At 40.2% G+C, this 12,442-nt stretch overlaps 1 protein-coding gene and 1 non-coding gene across 10 annotated transcripts in view; one reads left to right on the top strand and one right to left on the bottom strand.

Moving 5' to 3' along the window:
• Positions 1 to 12,442, top strand: part of GPR160 (G protein-coupled receptor 160) — a 68,615-nt gene that overhangs the window by 45,071 nt on the left and 11,102 nt on the right. The gene's annotated exons all lie outside the window — the stretch shown is intronic.
• Positions 12,259 to 12,385, bottom strand: LOC129645173 (small nucleolar RNA SNORA40). The gene has a single exon (XR_008711261.1). It is a non-coding gene; the product is annotated as a small nucleolar RNA SNORA40 (small nucleolar RNA).

Genomic DNA, 12,442 nt, shown 5'->3' with positions numbered 1-12,442 from the left:
TCTTCAGAATGGACTGGTTGGATCTCCTTGCAGTCCAAGGGACTCTCAAGAGTCTTCTCCAACATCACAGTTCAAAAGCATCAATTCTTTGGTGCTCAGCCTTCTTCACAGTCCAACTCTCACATCCATACATGACCACAGGAAAAACCATAGCCTTGACTAGACGAACCTTTGTTGGCAAAGTAATGTCTCTGCTTTTGAATATGCTGTCTAGGTTGGTCATAACTTTCCTTCCAAGGAGTAAGCGTCTTTTAATTTCATGGCTGCAGTCACCATCTGTAGTGATGTTGGAACCCAGAAAAATAAAGTCTGACACTGTTTCCACTGTTTCCCCATCTATTTCCCATGAAGTGGTGGGACCGGATGCCATGATCTTCGTTTTCTGAATGTTGAGCTTTAAGCCAACTTTTTCACTCTCCACTTTCACTTTCATCAAGAGGCTTTTGAGTTTCTCTTCACTTTCTGCCATAAGGGTGGTGTCATCTGCATATCTGAGGTTATTGATATTTCTCCCGGCAATCTTGATTCCAGTTTGTGTTCTTCCAGTCCAGCATTTCTCATGATGTACTCTGCATATAAGTTAAATAAACAGGGTGACAATATACAGCCTTGGCGAACTCCTTTTCCTATTAGGAACCAGTCTGTTGTTCCATGTCCAGTTCTAACTGTTGCTTCCTGACCTGCATACAAATTTCTCAAGAGGCAGATCAGGTGGTCTGGTATTCCCATCTCTTTCAGAACTTTCCACAGTAGGTTAGGGCTTTTTGCGTGGTAGCTATCCCACAGTCTGGTTTGCTAGCCCATGTTAGTTCCCTCAGATTGCCCTCGGAACATTCAGTCCTGGTCCTTACTCTAAGCAATGCAGCCTGCGCCTCCCTACCCAGCTCCTGCTTGCTAGTGGCGGGCGCAGGCATCTGCGCTGCTTCTCCGCTGGGGGAGTTACCCTTGGGCTCCTAATCTGTGGGTTTTAATTATTTATTTATTTTTCCTCCCTGTTATGTTGCCCTCTGTGGTTCCAAGGCTCTCCACAGACTCGGCAGTGAGAGTGTTTCCTGGTGTTTGGAAACTTCTTTCTTTTTAAGACTCCCTTCCCGGGACGGAGCTCCATCCCTACCTCTTTTGTCTTTTATATTTTTTCCTACCTCCTTTTGAAGACACTGGGCTGCTTTTCTGTGTGCCTGATGTCCTCTGCCGGCATTCAGAAGTTGTTTTGTGGAATTTATTCAGCGTTTAAATGTTCTTTTGATGAATTTGTGGGGGAGAAAGTGGTCTCCCCGTCCTATTCCTCCTCCGCCATCTTAGGACCGCCCCTGTCTGATTTCTTTTATCAGCACCTTATAGCTTTCTGCATGTAGGCCTTTTGTCTCTCTAGGTAAATTTATTCCTAAATATTTTATTCCTCTTGTTGCCATGGTGAATGGGATTGTTTCCTTAATTTTTCTTTTTGATTTTTCATTGTTAGTGTGTAAGAACGCAATGGATTTGTGTATTAATTTAATATCTTGTGACTTTACTGTATTCATTGTTGTTTACAATACTGTATATACTGTATTCATTCATACTGTAGTGATTTTCTGGTGGCATCTTTAGGGTTTTCTATATAGAGAATCAAGTCATCTGCAAACAGTGAGAGTTTTACTTCTTCTTTTCCAATCTGGATTCCTTTCATTTCTTTTTCTGATTGCTGTGGCTAGGGCTTCCAAAATTATGTTGAATAATAGTGGGGAGAGTGGGTACCCTTGTATTGTTCCTGATTTTAGAGGAAATGCTTTTGGTTTTTCACCAGTGAGGATAATGTTTGCTTTGGGTTTCTCATATATGGCCTTTATTATGTGAGGCATGTTGCTTCTATGTCTATTTTTGGAGAGTTTTTTTTTTTTATCATAAATAGGTGTTGAATTTTGTCAAAGGCTTTCTCTGCATCTTTTGAGATGATCGTACGTTTCTTATTTTTCAATTTGTATCACATTGATTGATTTGCATATATTGGAGAATCCTTACATCCCTGGAATAAAAACCACTTGATCATGATGTATCATCTTTTTGGGTTCTGTTGGCTGTAATTTTGTTGAGGATTTTTGCATCTATGTTCATCAGTGATATTGGCCTATAATTTTCTTTTTCTGTGGCATCTTTGTCCATTTTTTTTTTGGTATCAGGGTGATGGTGGCCTCGTAGATGGGTTTGAGAGTTTTCCTTCCTCTGCAATTTTATGGAAGAGTTGAGCAGGACAGGTGTTAGCTCTTCTCTATACTTTTGGTGGAATTTTCCTATGAAGCCATTTGGCCCTGGGCTTTTGTTTATTGGAAGATTTTTTATTAGTTTAAATTTCTGTGCTTGTGATTGATCTGTTCATATTTTCTGTTTCTTCCTGGTTTAGTTTTGGAAGGTTATACTTTTCTTAGAATTTGTCCGTATCTTCCAAGTTGTCCATTTTATTGGCACATAGTTGTTCATAGTAGTCTCATATGATCCTTGGTTAGGAGAATTTTAATAGTAGGTAAAGTGTATTAAAGTCTCCATCCCATCATGACCCCATCTGACAAGTTCCTGCCCATGTTATCATTGGTTTTTGACTTCTTAAGTGTCTTTCCAGGATTTCTTTATGCATATGTGGAACTATGTGTTTGTTTTTTTTTTCTTACCGCTTTTACACAAATGGTGGTGTGTTCTATGCACTTTTCTGTATTTTGACTTTTTCCTTAATAATGTGTCTCAGAGGCATGTCCATGTCAGTATCTGGAGAGTTTCTTTTTAAAAAATAACTGTGTAGTATTGCATTGGATGAATTTATTTAACTGTTTCCTTGTTGATGGATATTTAGATTGTTTCCATTCCTTTGTTAAAATAAACAGTGCTTCCATGAATAATCTTATAGACATTTTTTCATGCATGAAAGTGAGTCTGTAGGATATATCCTTAGGAGTGGAATTGTTGGCTCAAAGGACATACACACATGTTTGCAGCTTTGATAGATATTTTCAAATTGCTTTCCAAAGGAGTTTTTCCAGTTATACTGCTACAAGTCTCACAGGTATACACTATTGACAAATTTGGGAGGGTGCCTATCTTTTTAAGAAACAGACAGGATAGTTTAAATCTCTGGTTTTCTGTATGAGTGATGTTGATACCGTTTCATATATTTAATAGCTCATTTTCCATTTTTGTGAATTGTCTCTTCCAGTCCTTCGCTTTTTTTACTATTTCACTGTTGGACTTCTGATATTTTCTCTGGTTGATTTGTAAGAGATTATATTTTATATTTTTTTCTTAATTTGTTTTCTTTTAATTTTTCCTATAGTTTTTATGTCAGAAAGTGTTGTTATTATTTGGTTAAATTTAGCAATCCATTAAAGGTATTTCTGGCTTCTGGTTGTTTAAGAGCCTGATCCTAGGCCTTGTCTATCCATCCTTTATATACTAGTTTCCATTTGCTAATTCCAAACTCCCACTGCATCCCTTCACCATTTCCCCACCCCCGTAGCAAACAGAAGTCTGTTCTGTTTATCTGTGAGTCTGTTTCCATTTCATGGATAATTCATGTATGTCATATTTTAGATGTCACATATGTGATATCATATGATATTTTTCTCTTTACTTCACTTAGTATGATAACCTCTGTGTCCATCCATGTTGCTGCAAATGCCATTCTTTCATTCTTTTTCACATTTGAGAAGGCTTTCTTGCATTTCTAAAAAGTAGTTTTATCACCCAAGTGTTTGTCCCTGGAGACTTTCGTCCTACACTTTCTTTGAAAAGTATTTGAGAGGTCTTTCACATCTCTGTTTTAATGTACAGATCACGTCTCCATTCCTTCTATTGAAGAACTGGACCACTTGACCTTTAGGGTTTTCCACTGTGACTTTGGCTGATTGCACACTCATCATGCAGCTCAGTAGTCCCTCTGTGTTTGTTTCCCTTTGTGTGTGTCTCTGTTTGTTTAAAAACAGCTTTATTGAAGTATAACTGACATACTATAACTGCACATATCTAATGTGTACAGTTTGATACCTTTTGCCATATATCTATACCCATGAAACACCACCAGCATCAGGAGAGTAAACACATTTATTACCCCAAAGTTCCCTGTGGCCCTCTGTAATTTCTTCCTTCTCCCACTCATATCTCCTCAGCAAATAATACCTGCTTTCTGTCATTCTAGGTGAGCTTGTGTTTTCTGAGATTTTATGCAAATGAAATCATGCAGCATGCATTCTGGTTTTTGCCTGGCCTCTCCCACTCAGCATAGTTATTTTGAGACTCGTCTGTATTGTTGCATGTATTGATAGCTCCTCCTTTTTATTGCTCAGTAGTGATCCACTGCATGGGTCTCCACTCTCCACTCTTGTTTATCCATTCACTCATTGATCGAAGTCTGGATTGTTTCCAGTTTTGTGTCCCTTGCATTTCTTGCAAATTGGCAGCTGGATCCAGAGATTTGGCAGACTCAGGTTCAGCCTGTAGAAGGCACAGAACATTCGGTTCCTCTCCCGCTGTGACAGTCACAGCCACAGGTGCTCAATGCCAGCAACTGTTAATTCATGGGTGGAGTTTCAGGTCTACAACTTATTTTTCATTTATAAGTTGGAACACTCTATAAAGAGCTGCTTCCCCTCATCCTCTACTTGGTTACCCAGTGGTATGCCTCATATAAGGCAGCATAAATCCTGTATTTTTTTCCTTAATTTACCTGTTTTCAAGGGATCCATTCTATCCCTTAATTCTTTGTATAAAATTTGTTTTCTCAAGGAATCTCCACACTGTTCTCCATAGTGGCTGTATTAGTTTCCATTCCCACCAACAGTGTAAGGGGGTTCCCTTTTCTCCACACCCTCTCCAGCATTTATTGCTTGTAGACTTTTGGATCACAGCCATTCTGACTGGCGTGAAATGGTACCTCATTGTGGTTTTGATTTGCATTTCTCTGATAATGAGTGATGTTGAGCATCTTTTCATGTGTTTGTTAGCCATCTGTATGTCTTCTTTGGAGAAATGTCTATTTAGTTCTTTGGCCCATTTTTTGATTGGGTCATTTATTTTTCTGGAGTTGAGCTATAGGAGTTGCTTGTATATTTTTGAGATTAGTTGTTTGTCAGTTGCTTCATTTGCCAGTCCAGGTTCGATGCACGATACTGGATGCTTGGGGCTGGTGCACTGGGACGACCCAGAGGGATGGTATGGGGAGGGAGGAAGGAGGAGGGTTCAGAATGGGGAACACATGTATACCTGTGGTGGATTCATTTCGATATTTGGCAAAACTAATACAATATTGTAAAGTTTAAAAATAAAATTTTAAAAAAATTTGTTTTCTCTTGGGAAACTGGTTATTTCTTCTCTTCTGTTATCACTGTTTCAAAATTTCTGATGTATCTCAGCACAGGTCTATTTTCTTCCATCAAGGTGGAAGGTTTTCAGTCTTGAAAAACTTTCAGTTCTAGAAAATGGTACACCCTTTTCTTCCTTGATTCCCTTCTTTCCAGTTTATTCTCTTTCTGTGACTCCTCTTGTTCTGATTTCCCACCTGCTGGATTGGTTTTCTGTTTTCTTATCCTTTATCTTTTTGTTCTACATTTTCTGGGAAATTTCCTGAACTTTATTTTCTAACTTCTACAGTTCAGCTTATCATTTCTGCCATCAGACTTTTATCTTCCAGGAGTGATTTCTTTTCTGTGGTGGTGGTTGGAAATAGCTTCCTCTTTTTGTTTCGTGAAAGCAGCACCTTCTCCTTGAAAACAATGAGTTTTTAAATAATGTTTTCTTCTAGCACTGTGTCTCTTTTCTACAAGTTATCTTATTATCTGCTTGTGGGTTTGACTTTTCATTGTAGAGATTTTCTTCGAATGTCTGAGAATCTGTGGATGTGTGGTCATACTTATGAGTAGAGCATAATCTGGGAAGTTTCCTTAAGTGTCAGTGTCTTTCCTGTTTCTTCCTGGATTGATACCTAGAGAAGGATGTTTGGATCTTTATGTTTTGTGAAAATGGTATTCTTGCAATCTAAGTGGGGAAAAGAAGGCTGGGGAGGTCTCAATTTTTAATGTGCATAGTTTTACTCAGAGTCTGTTTTCAGCCTGGTAGCCCTTCATGTTCAACCCTTGCCATAGTCTAGAGACTCTGTGTTCCCCATGCCAGAGAACACCTCCATTCTTATTCCACAGTTTGGGAGAGACTGTTACCTGTTGCATTGAATTGGGGAAGGAATCTCAGATCTGTTTATTTCATTTGCAGGTAATCCTCTTGTTTTTAGCCCCATCTTTGCATCCTTTTTCAAAGCTACCTGGGCCAACAATTCCTTAGTCTTTTGGGGGCCCTGAAGTATAAATTAGATTGCCACTGTGCTTTCTCTGTTGCTGACATTCTTCAGTCTATTATCAGTATATATGACTCATCTGAAGATTTTATTAAAAATGCTGATTGATTCAACAGCTCCAAGTTGGAGCCTGAGATTCTATATTTATAATAAGCTCCTTGCTGCTGTTGTTTAGTTGCTAAGTCATGTCTGACTCTTCGCAACCCTGTGGAGTGTAGCCCGCCAGGCTCCTCTGTCCATGGGATTTCCCAGACAAGAATACTGGAGTGAGTTGCCATTTTCTTCTCCAAGGGATCTTCCCAACCCAGGGATCGAACCTGAGTCTCTTGCTTGGCGGGCAGATTCTGTTCAATTGAGCCACCTAGGAAGCCCATAGCAAGCGCCAAGCTGATGCTTATGTTTCTGTTCCTGTTTTCTTGGAAAGGAAAGAAACAGCTTCATTGGAGGTTGTGTCATAGTTTATATAGCCGATTTCCTATTGCTGAATATTTAAATTAATTCTAGATTTTTACTTTTAAAATTAATATTGTGAGATAAAAGCGTTAAAAATAAACAAAACATCCCCATTTCCATGTTCAGTTTGAATTTTGAAAGATGTATATTAACTTTTTGAACCGCCATCTCAATCCAAATAAATTACATCTTCATCTCTACAAAAAAGTTCCCTGGTGCCTCTGCCCCAGCCTGGCCCTAGGTTTCTACTGATGGTCTCTCTGACCCTATAGATTAGTTCTGCTCTTCTATAATTCCATATAATTGGAATTATACAGTCTGTACTATTTTGTGTTAGGATGTTTTCTTTCAGCATTTTTTTTAAATTTATCCCTGTGTAGCATGTATCAGTACTTTATTCCTTTAATCCTGTTCTACTGCTGTTCTACTTTCTATCCATAAAAAGTATATTCTATGGGTATACTAGCCATTCCTGGTGGCTCAGAGGGTAAAGCATTTGCCTGCAATGCAGGAGACCTGGGTTTGATTCCTGGGTCAGGAAGATCCCCTAGAGAAGGAGATGGCAACCCACTCCAGTACCGTTGCCTGGAAAATCCCATGGATGAAGCCTGGTAGCCTACAGTCCATGGGGTCGCAAAGAGTCGGACACAGCTGAGCAACTTCACTTCACTTCATGGGTATACTACTGTTTAGGTGGTGCTAGTGGTGAAGCATCCGCCCGCCAATGCAGGAGACAAAAAAAGACTTGGGTTCAATCCCTGGGTCTTGCCTGGAGAATCCTGTGAACAGAGGAGGAGCCTGATGGGCTGTGGTCCGTGGGGTTGCAAAGAGTCAGCCATCACTGAAGCGACTTAACACACAGTTTATTTATCCATTCGCCTGTTGGTGGATGTGTGGTGTGGGTTTTGGAGCCATGGTGAATCAAGCTGCCACACACGTTTGTGTCCAAGTCTCTCTTTGTGGACATACATCTTCATTTTTCTTGGGTGAATACCTAGGAGGAGGATTATTGGATAAAATGGTAATCAAATGTTAACGTTGTTGAGAAATCTGCAAACTGTTTAAACACTTTCAGGTTGTTCTACATTCTTGTCAACACACATATTGTCAGTCTTTAAGTTTTAGCTCCTCTAGTGGGTACGCAACAGTATCTCATGTGGTCTTTGTTTCCTGAACACGTCTGTTCACATCTTCCGCCCATTTTTTGAAAGGCTAATTATCTTAGAGTTATAAGAGTCTGTTTTTATTCTGGGTCTAAGTCATTGAAAAGATAACTCTGAATATCATCTCACTGTAAAGTCTGTAGCTTTTGTTTTTCTTAACTATGCTTTTAAAGAGAAGTAAATATTTGCTTTTTAACTGAGTCCAATTTATCAACCTGCGTGTGTGCATGAGCACATGTGCACATCTGAGAAAGCTTTTACTACTGTTGTGGATGTCCAGTTGTTTTTGAGTCACTAAGTCATGTCCAGCTCTTTGTGGCCCTATGAACTACAGTGTACTAGGCTTCCCTGTCCTTCACTGTCTCCTCGAGTTGGCTCAAACCAGAGTCCATTGAGTCAATGATGCCATCCAACCATCTCATCTTCTGTCGTCCCCTTCTCCTCCTGCCTTCAGTCTTTCCCAGTATCAGAGTCTTTTCCAGTGAGTCAGCTCTTCACATCAGGTGGCCAAAGTATTGGAGCTTCAGCATCAGTCCTTCCAATGAATATTCAGGGTTGATTTCCTTTAGTATTGACTAATTTGATGTCCTTGCTGTCCAAGGGACTCTCAAGAGTCTTCTCCAACACCACAGTTCAAAAGCATCAATTCTTCGGTGCTCAGCCTTGGTCCAGTGCTCACATCCATACATGACTACTGGAAAAGCCATAGCTTTGACTATTCAGGACATTTGTCAGCAAAGTGATGTCTCTGCTATTTAATACACTGTCTAGGTTTGTCATAGCTTTTCTTCTAAGGAGCAAGAGTCTTTTAATTTCATGGCTGTAGTCACTGTCCACAGTAATTTTGGAGTCCAAGAAAATCTGTCGCTGTTTCCCCCATCTATATGACATGAAGTGTTGGGACCAGATGCGATGATCTTAGTTTTTTGAATGTTGAGTTTTAAGCCAGCGTTTTCACTCTCCTTCACCCTCATCAAGAGGCTCTTTAGTTCCTCTTCACTTTCTGCCATTAGAGTGATATCATCGTATCTGAGTGTTGGTATTTCTTTCCACAGTCTTGATTCTAGCTTGTCATTCATCCAGCCCAGCGTTTGACATGATGTACTCTGCATGTAAGTTAAATAAGCAGGGTGACAATATATCCTTGAAGTACTCCTTCCCCAGTTTGGAACCAGTCCATTGTTCCATGTCCAATTCTAACTGTTGCTTCTTGATCTGCGTACAGGTTTCACAGGAGACAGGTAAGGTGGTCTGATATTCCCATCTCTAGGAATTTTCCACAGTTTGTTGTGATCTACACAGTCAAAGACTTTACTGTAGTCATTGAAGCAGAAGTAGATATTTTTCTGGAATTCTCTTGCTTCTATGATCCAGCAGATGTTGACAATTTGATCTCTGATTTCTCGACCTTTTCTAAATCCACCTTGAACATCTGGAAGTTCTTGGTTCACATACTGTTGAAGCCTAGCTTGAAGGATTTTGAGCATTACCTTGCTAGCATGTGAAATGAGCGCAATTGTATGGTACTTTGAACATTCTTTGGCATTGCCCTTCTTTGGAATTGGAGTGAAAGCTGACCTTTTTCGGTCTTGCAGCTACTGCTGAGTTTTCCAAATTTGCTGGCATATTGAATGCAGCACTTAACAGCATCATCTTTTAGGATTTGAAATAGCTCAGCTGGAATTCCATCACCTCCAATAGCTTTGGGTCACACCCCTCCAAATTCTTATCTATCTGAAATGCAACTTCATTTGGAAATAGGTTTTTGCAGATGTAATGAAGATAAGCTCATACCAGAATAAGGAGGGCCCTGAATGCAGTGACCAGGGTTCTTACAAGAAGAGGGGAGGACACACAGAGACAACACAGGGGAGCAGTCTGTGTGAAGATGGAGGCAGAGACAGGTGTCCCACGGGTGCAAGCCGAGGAGTGCCATGAGTCTCCAGAAACTGCAAGAGGCAGGGAAGGTTGCTCCTCTAGAGCTGTAAGGAAGCCCAGCTGTGCTGAGACCTTGATTTCAGATTTCTGGCCCCCAGAACTGTGAGAAAATTAATTTATGTTGTTTTGACTACCCAGTGGTAATTTTTTATGGCAGCCCTTGAAAACTAATACACCTACTGGGATCACAAAGATCTTCTGTATTCTTCTACAAATTTCAGCTTCATTTCTACAGTTAGCCTTATAATCCATTTGGAGTTTATTTTTGTGGATATAGATATATCTATATGGATATCCATTTTCCAGCACCATTTTTAGAAAATACTATCCTTCCCCTTCCCCTTCTTAATTAACTTGTCCTTTTATTGAGAATCAACTGACCATAAATGTGTGAGTCTACTGGATTCTCTTCTGGTCCATTGATTTATAGAACTATCCTTACAGAAATGCTGCTCAGTTGCCGACTCTATGTGACCCCATGGACTGTAGCCCTCCAGGCTCTCTGTCCATGGAATTTTCCAGGGAAGAATACTGGAGTGTGTTGCCATTTCCTACTCCAAGGAATCTTTCCAACCCAGAGATTGAACCTGTGTCTCTTGTGTCTCCTGCATTGGTAGGCGGATTCTTTACCACTGGGAATCCCATCCTTATGCTAATGCTGCTGCTACTAAGTCGCTTCAGTCGTGTCCGACTCTGTGCAACCCCGTAGATGGAAGCCCACCAGGCTCCTCTGTCCCTGGGATTCTCCAGGCAAGAATACTGGAGTGGGTTGCCATTTCATTCTCCAATGCATGCATGCATGCATGCTAAGTCACTTCAGTTGTGTCTGACTGTGTGTGACCCTGTGGACAGCAGCCCACCAGGCTCCTCTGTCCACCGGATTCTCTAGGCAAGGATACTGGAGTGGGGTGCCATTTTCTTCTCCCCCTTATGCTAATACTCCCTTTTTATTTCTGTACCTTTATAACAGTTCTTAAAATCAGGTAATGTAAGTTCACCAACTTTGTTCTTAAAAATTATTTTGGCTCTGTTGGGTCTTTTATATTTCCATATAAAGTGTAGAATCAGCTTGCCAATTTCTACAAAAAAACTTGCTGAGTCTTACAATCCATCAAGAATGCCTTCATTGATTTAGATCTTCTTTAATTTCTTTCTGCAATGTCTTTATTTATAAGTGTAAATGGCTTTTAAAATTATGTGTGACACAGACAAAATTATATGTCAATACATTTTTGAGGAATTTAACATGTTCTGATTCCTTCCACTGCCAGTCACCATAGTTCTTCCAGTGTTTGAGTCATAATCTTCAAGATAGCCCTTTTAAAAAGAACTTTTGCTCAGTCCACAGTTGTCAGTCCAGAATTCTTCGAGGTCACCTTCTTTGATCTCCAGTGGGATATGGACACACTTCAAAAATTCCCCACCTGTAACCTTTGGGATCCAAAATCACTACAGATGGTGACTGCAGCCGTGAAATTAAAAGACGCTTACTCCTTGGAAGGAAAGTTATGACCAACCTAGATAGCATATTCAAAAGCAGAGATATTACTTTGCCAACAAAGGTCCATCTAGTCAAGGCTATGGTTTTTCCAGTGGTCATGTATAGATGTGAGAATTGGACTGTGAAGAAGGCTGAGTGCCGAAGAATTGATGCTTTTGAACTGTGGTGCTGGAGAAGACTCTTGAGAGTCCCTTGGATTGCAAGGTGATCCAACCAGTCCATCCTAAAGGAGACCAGTCTTGGGTGTTCACTGGAAGGACTGATGCTGAGGCTGAAAATCCAATACTTTGGCCACCTCATGTGAAGAGTTGACTCATTGGAAAAGACCCTGATGCTGGGAGGGATTGGGGGCAGGAGGAGAAGTGGGTGACAGTGGATGAGATGGCTGGATGGCATCACTGACTCAATGCACATGAGTCTGGGTGAACTCTGGGAGTTGGTGATGGACAGGGAGGGCTGGCGTGCTGCGATTCATGGGGCTGCAAAGAGTCGGACACGACTTAGTGACTGAAGTGAACTGAACCTTTGGGATCCAGTTTTCTCAAGTAATTTATCTTAGGACCATGTTTAGGGTCAGAGGAGACAGATCTGATTGGTTCTTAATTTTGCACACCCTCTAAACATGTATAAAGTTGAAATCATATTCACTCCTAAGCTATCACATCCTAGGACAGATCACTGGGCTATGCCAGTACCTTTTGAAGTACAGACATTGTGTCCTCAAGATGAAAAGTCTTAAAAAAACAAGCCATCCTTGTTTCATGTCAACACTAAAATTAGAGTACTGAATCAATATAATCATTTCTCTCATAGTTTATGCTTTTAAATTATCAATTCTGGAAGCAACCTTTGTGTGTATCAGAACCCACATTACTTGAATTTGTTTTAGGTATCGTGTTCCTTCTTATCTGTATCAAAACTGATGCTGAACAGTGAGTTCTAAGTTGCAAAAGAGGATTTAGTTTTGTACCTGTCTATAAGTTTTTGTCCACAAATGATACAAAAGCATACACAAGTGCTATTTCTGAGTGTTTAAAATATTCAGAATACTGTGCTTGCATGTGGCTTGTTAAACTT

This window comes from Bubalus kerabau, chromosome 2 (genome assembly GCF_029407905.1).
Source record: "Bubalus kerabau isolate K-KA32 ecotype Philippines breed swamp buffalo chromosome 2, PCC_UOA_SB_1v2, whole genome shotgun sequence".
NCBI classification, from domain to species: Eukaryota; Metazoa; Chordata; class Mammalia; order Artiodactyla; family Bovidae; genus Bubalus; species Bubalus kerabau.
Note: the sequence above shows the minus strand (reverse complement) of the source record. Positions and strands in the feature narration are given on the sequence as shown.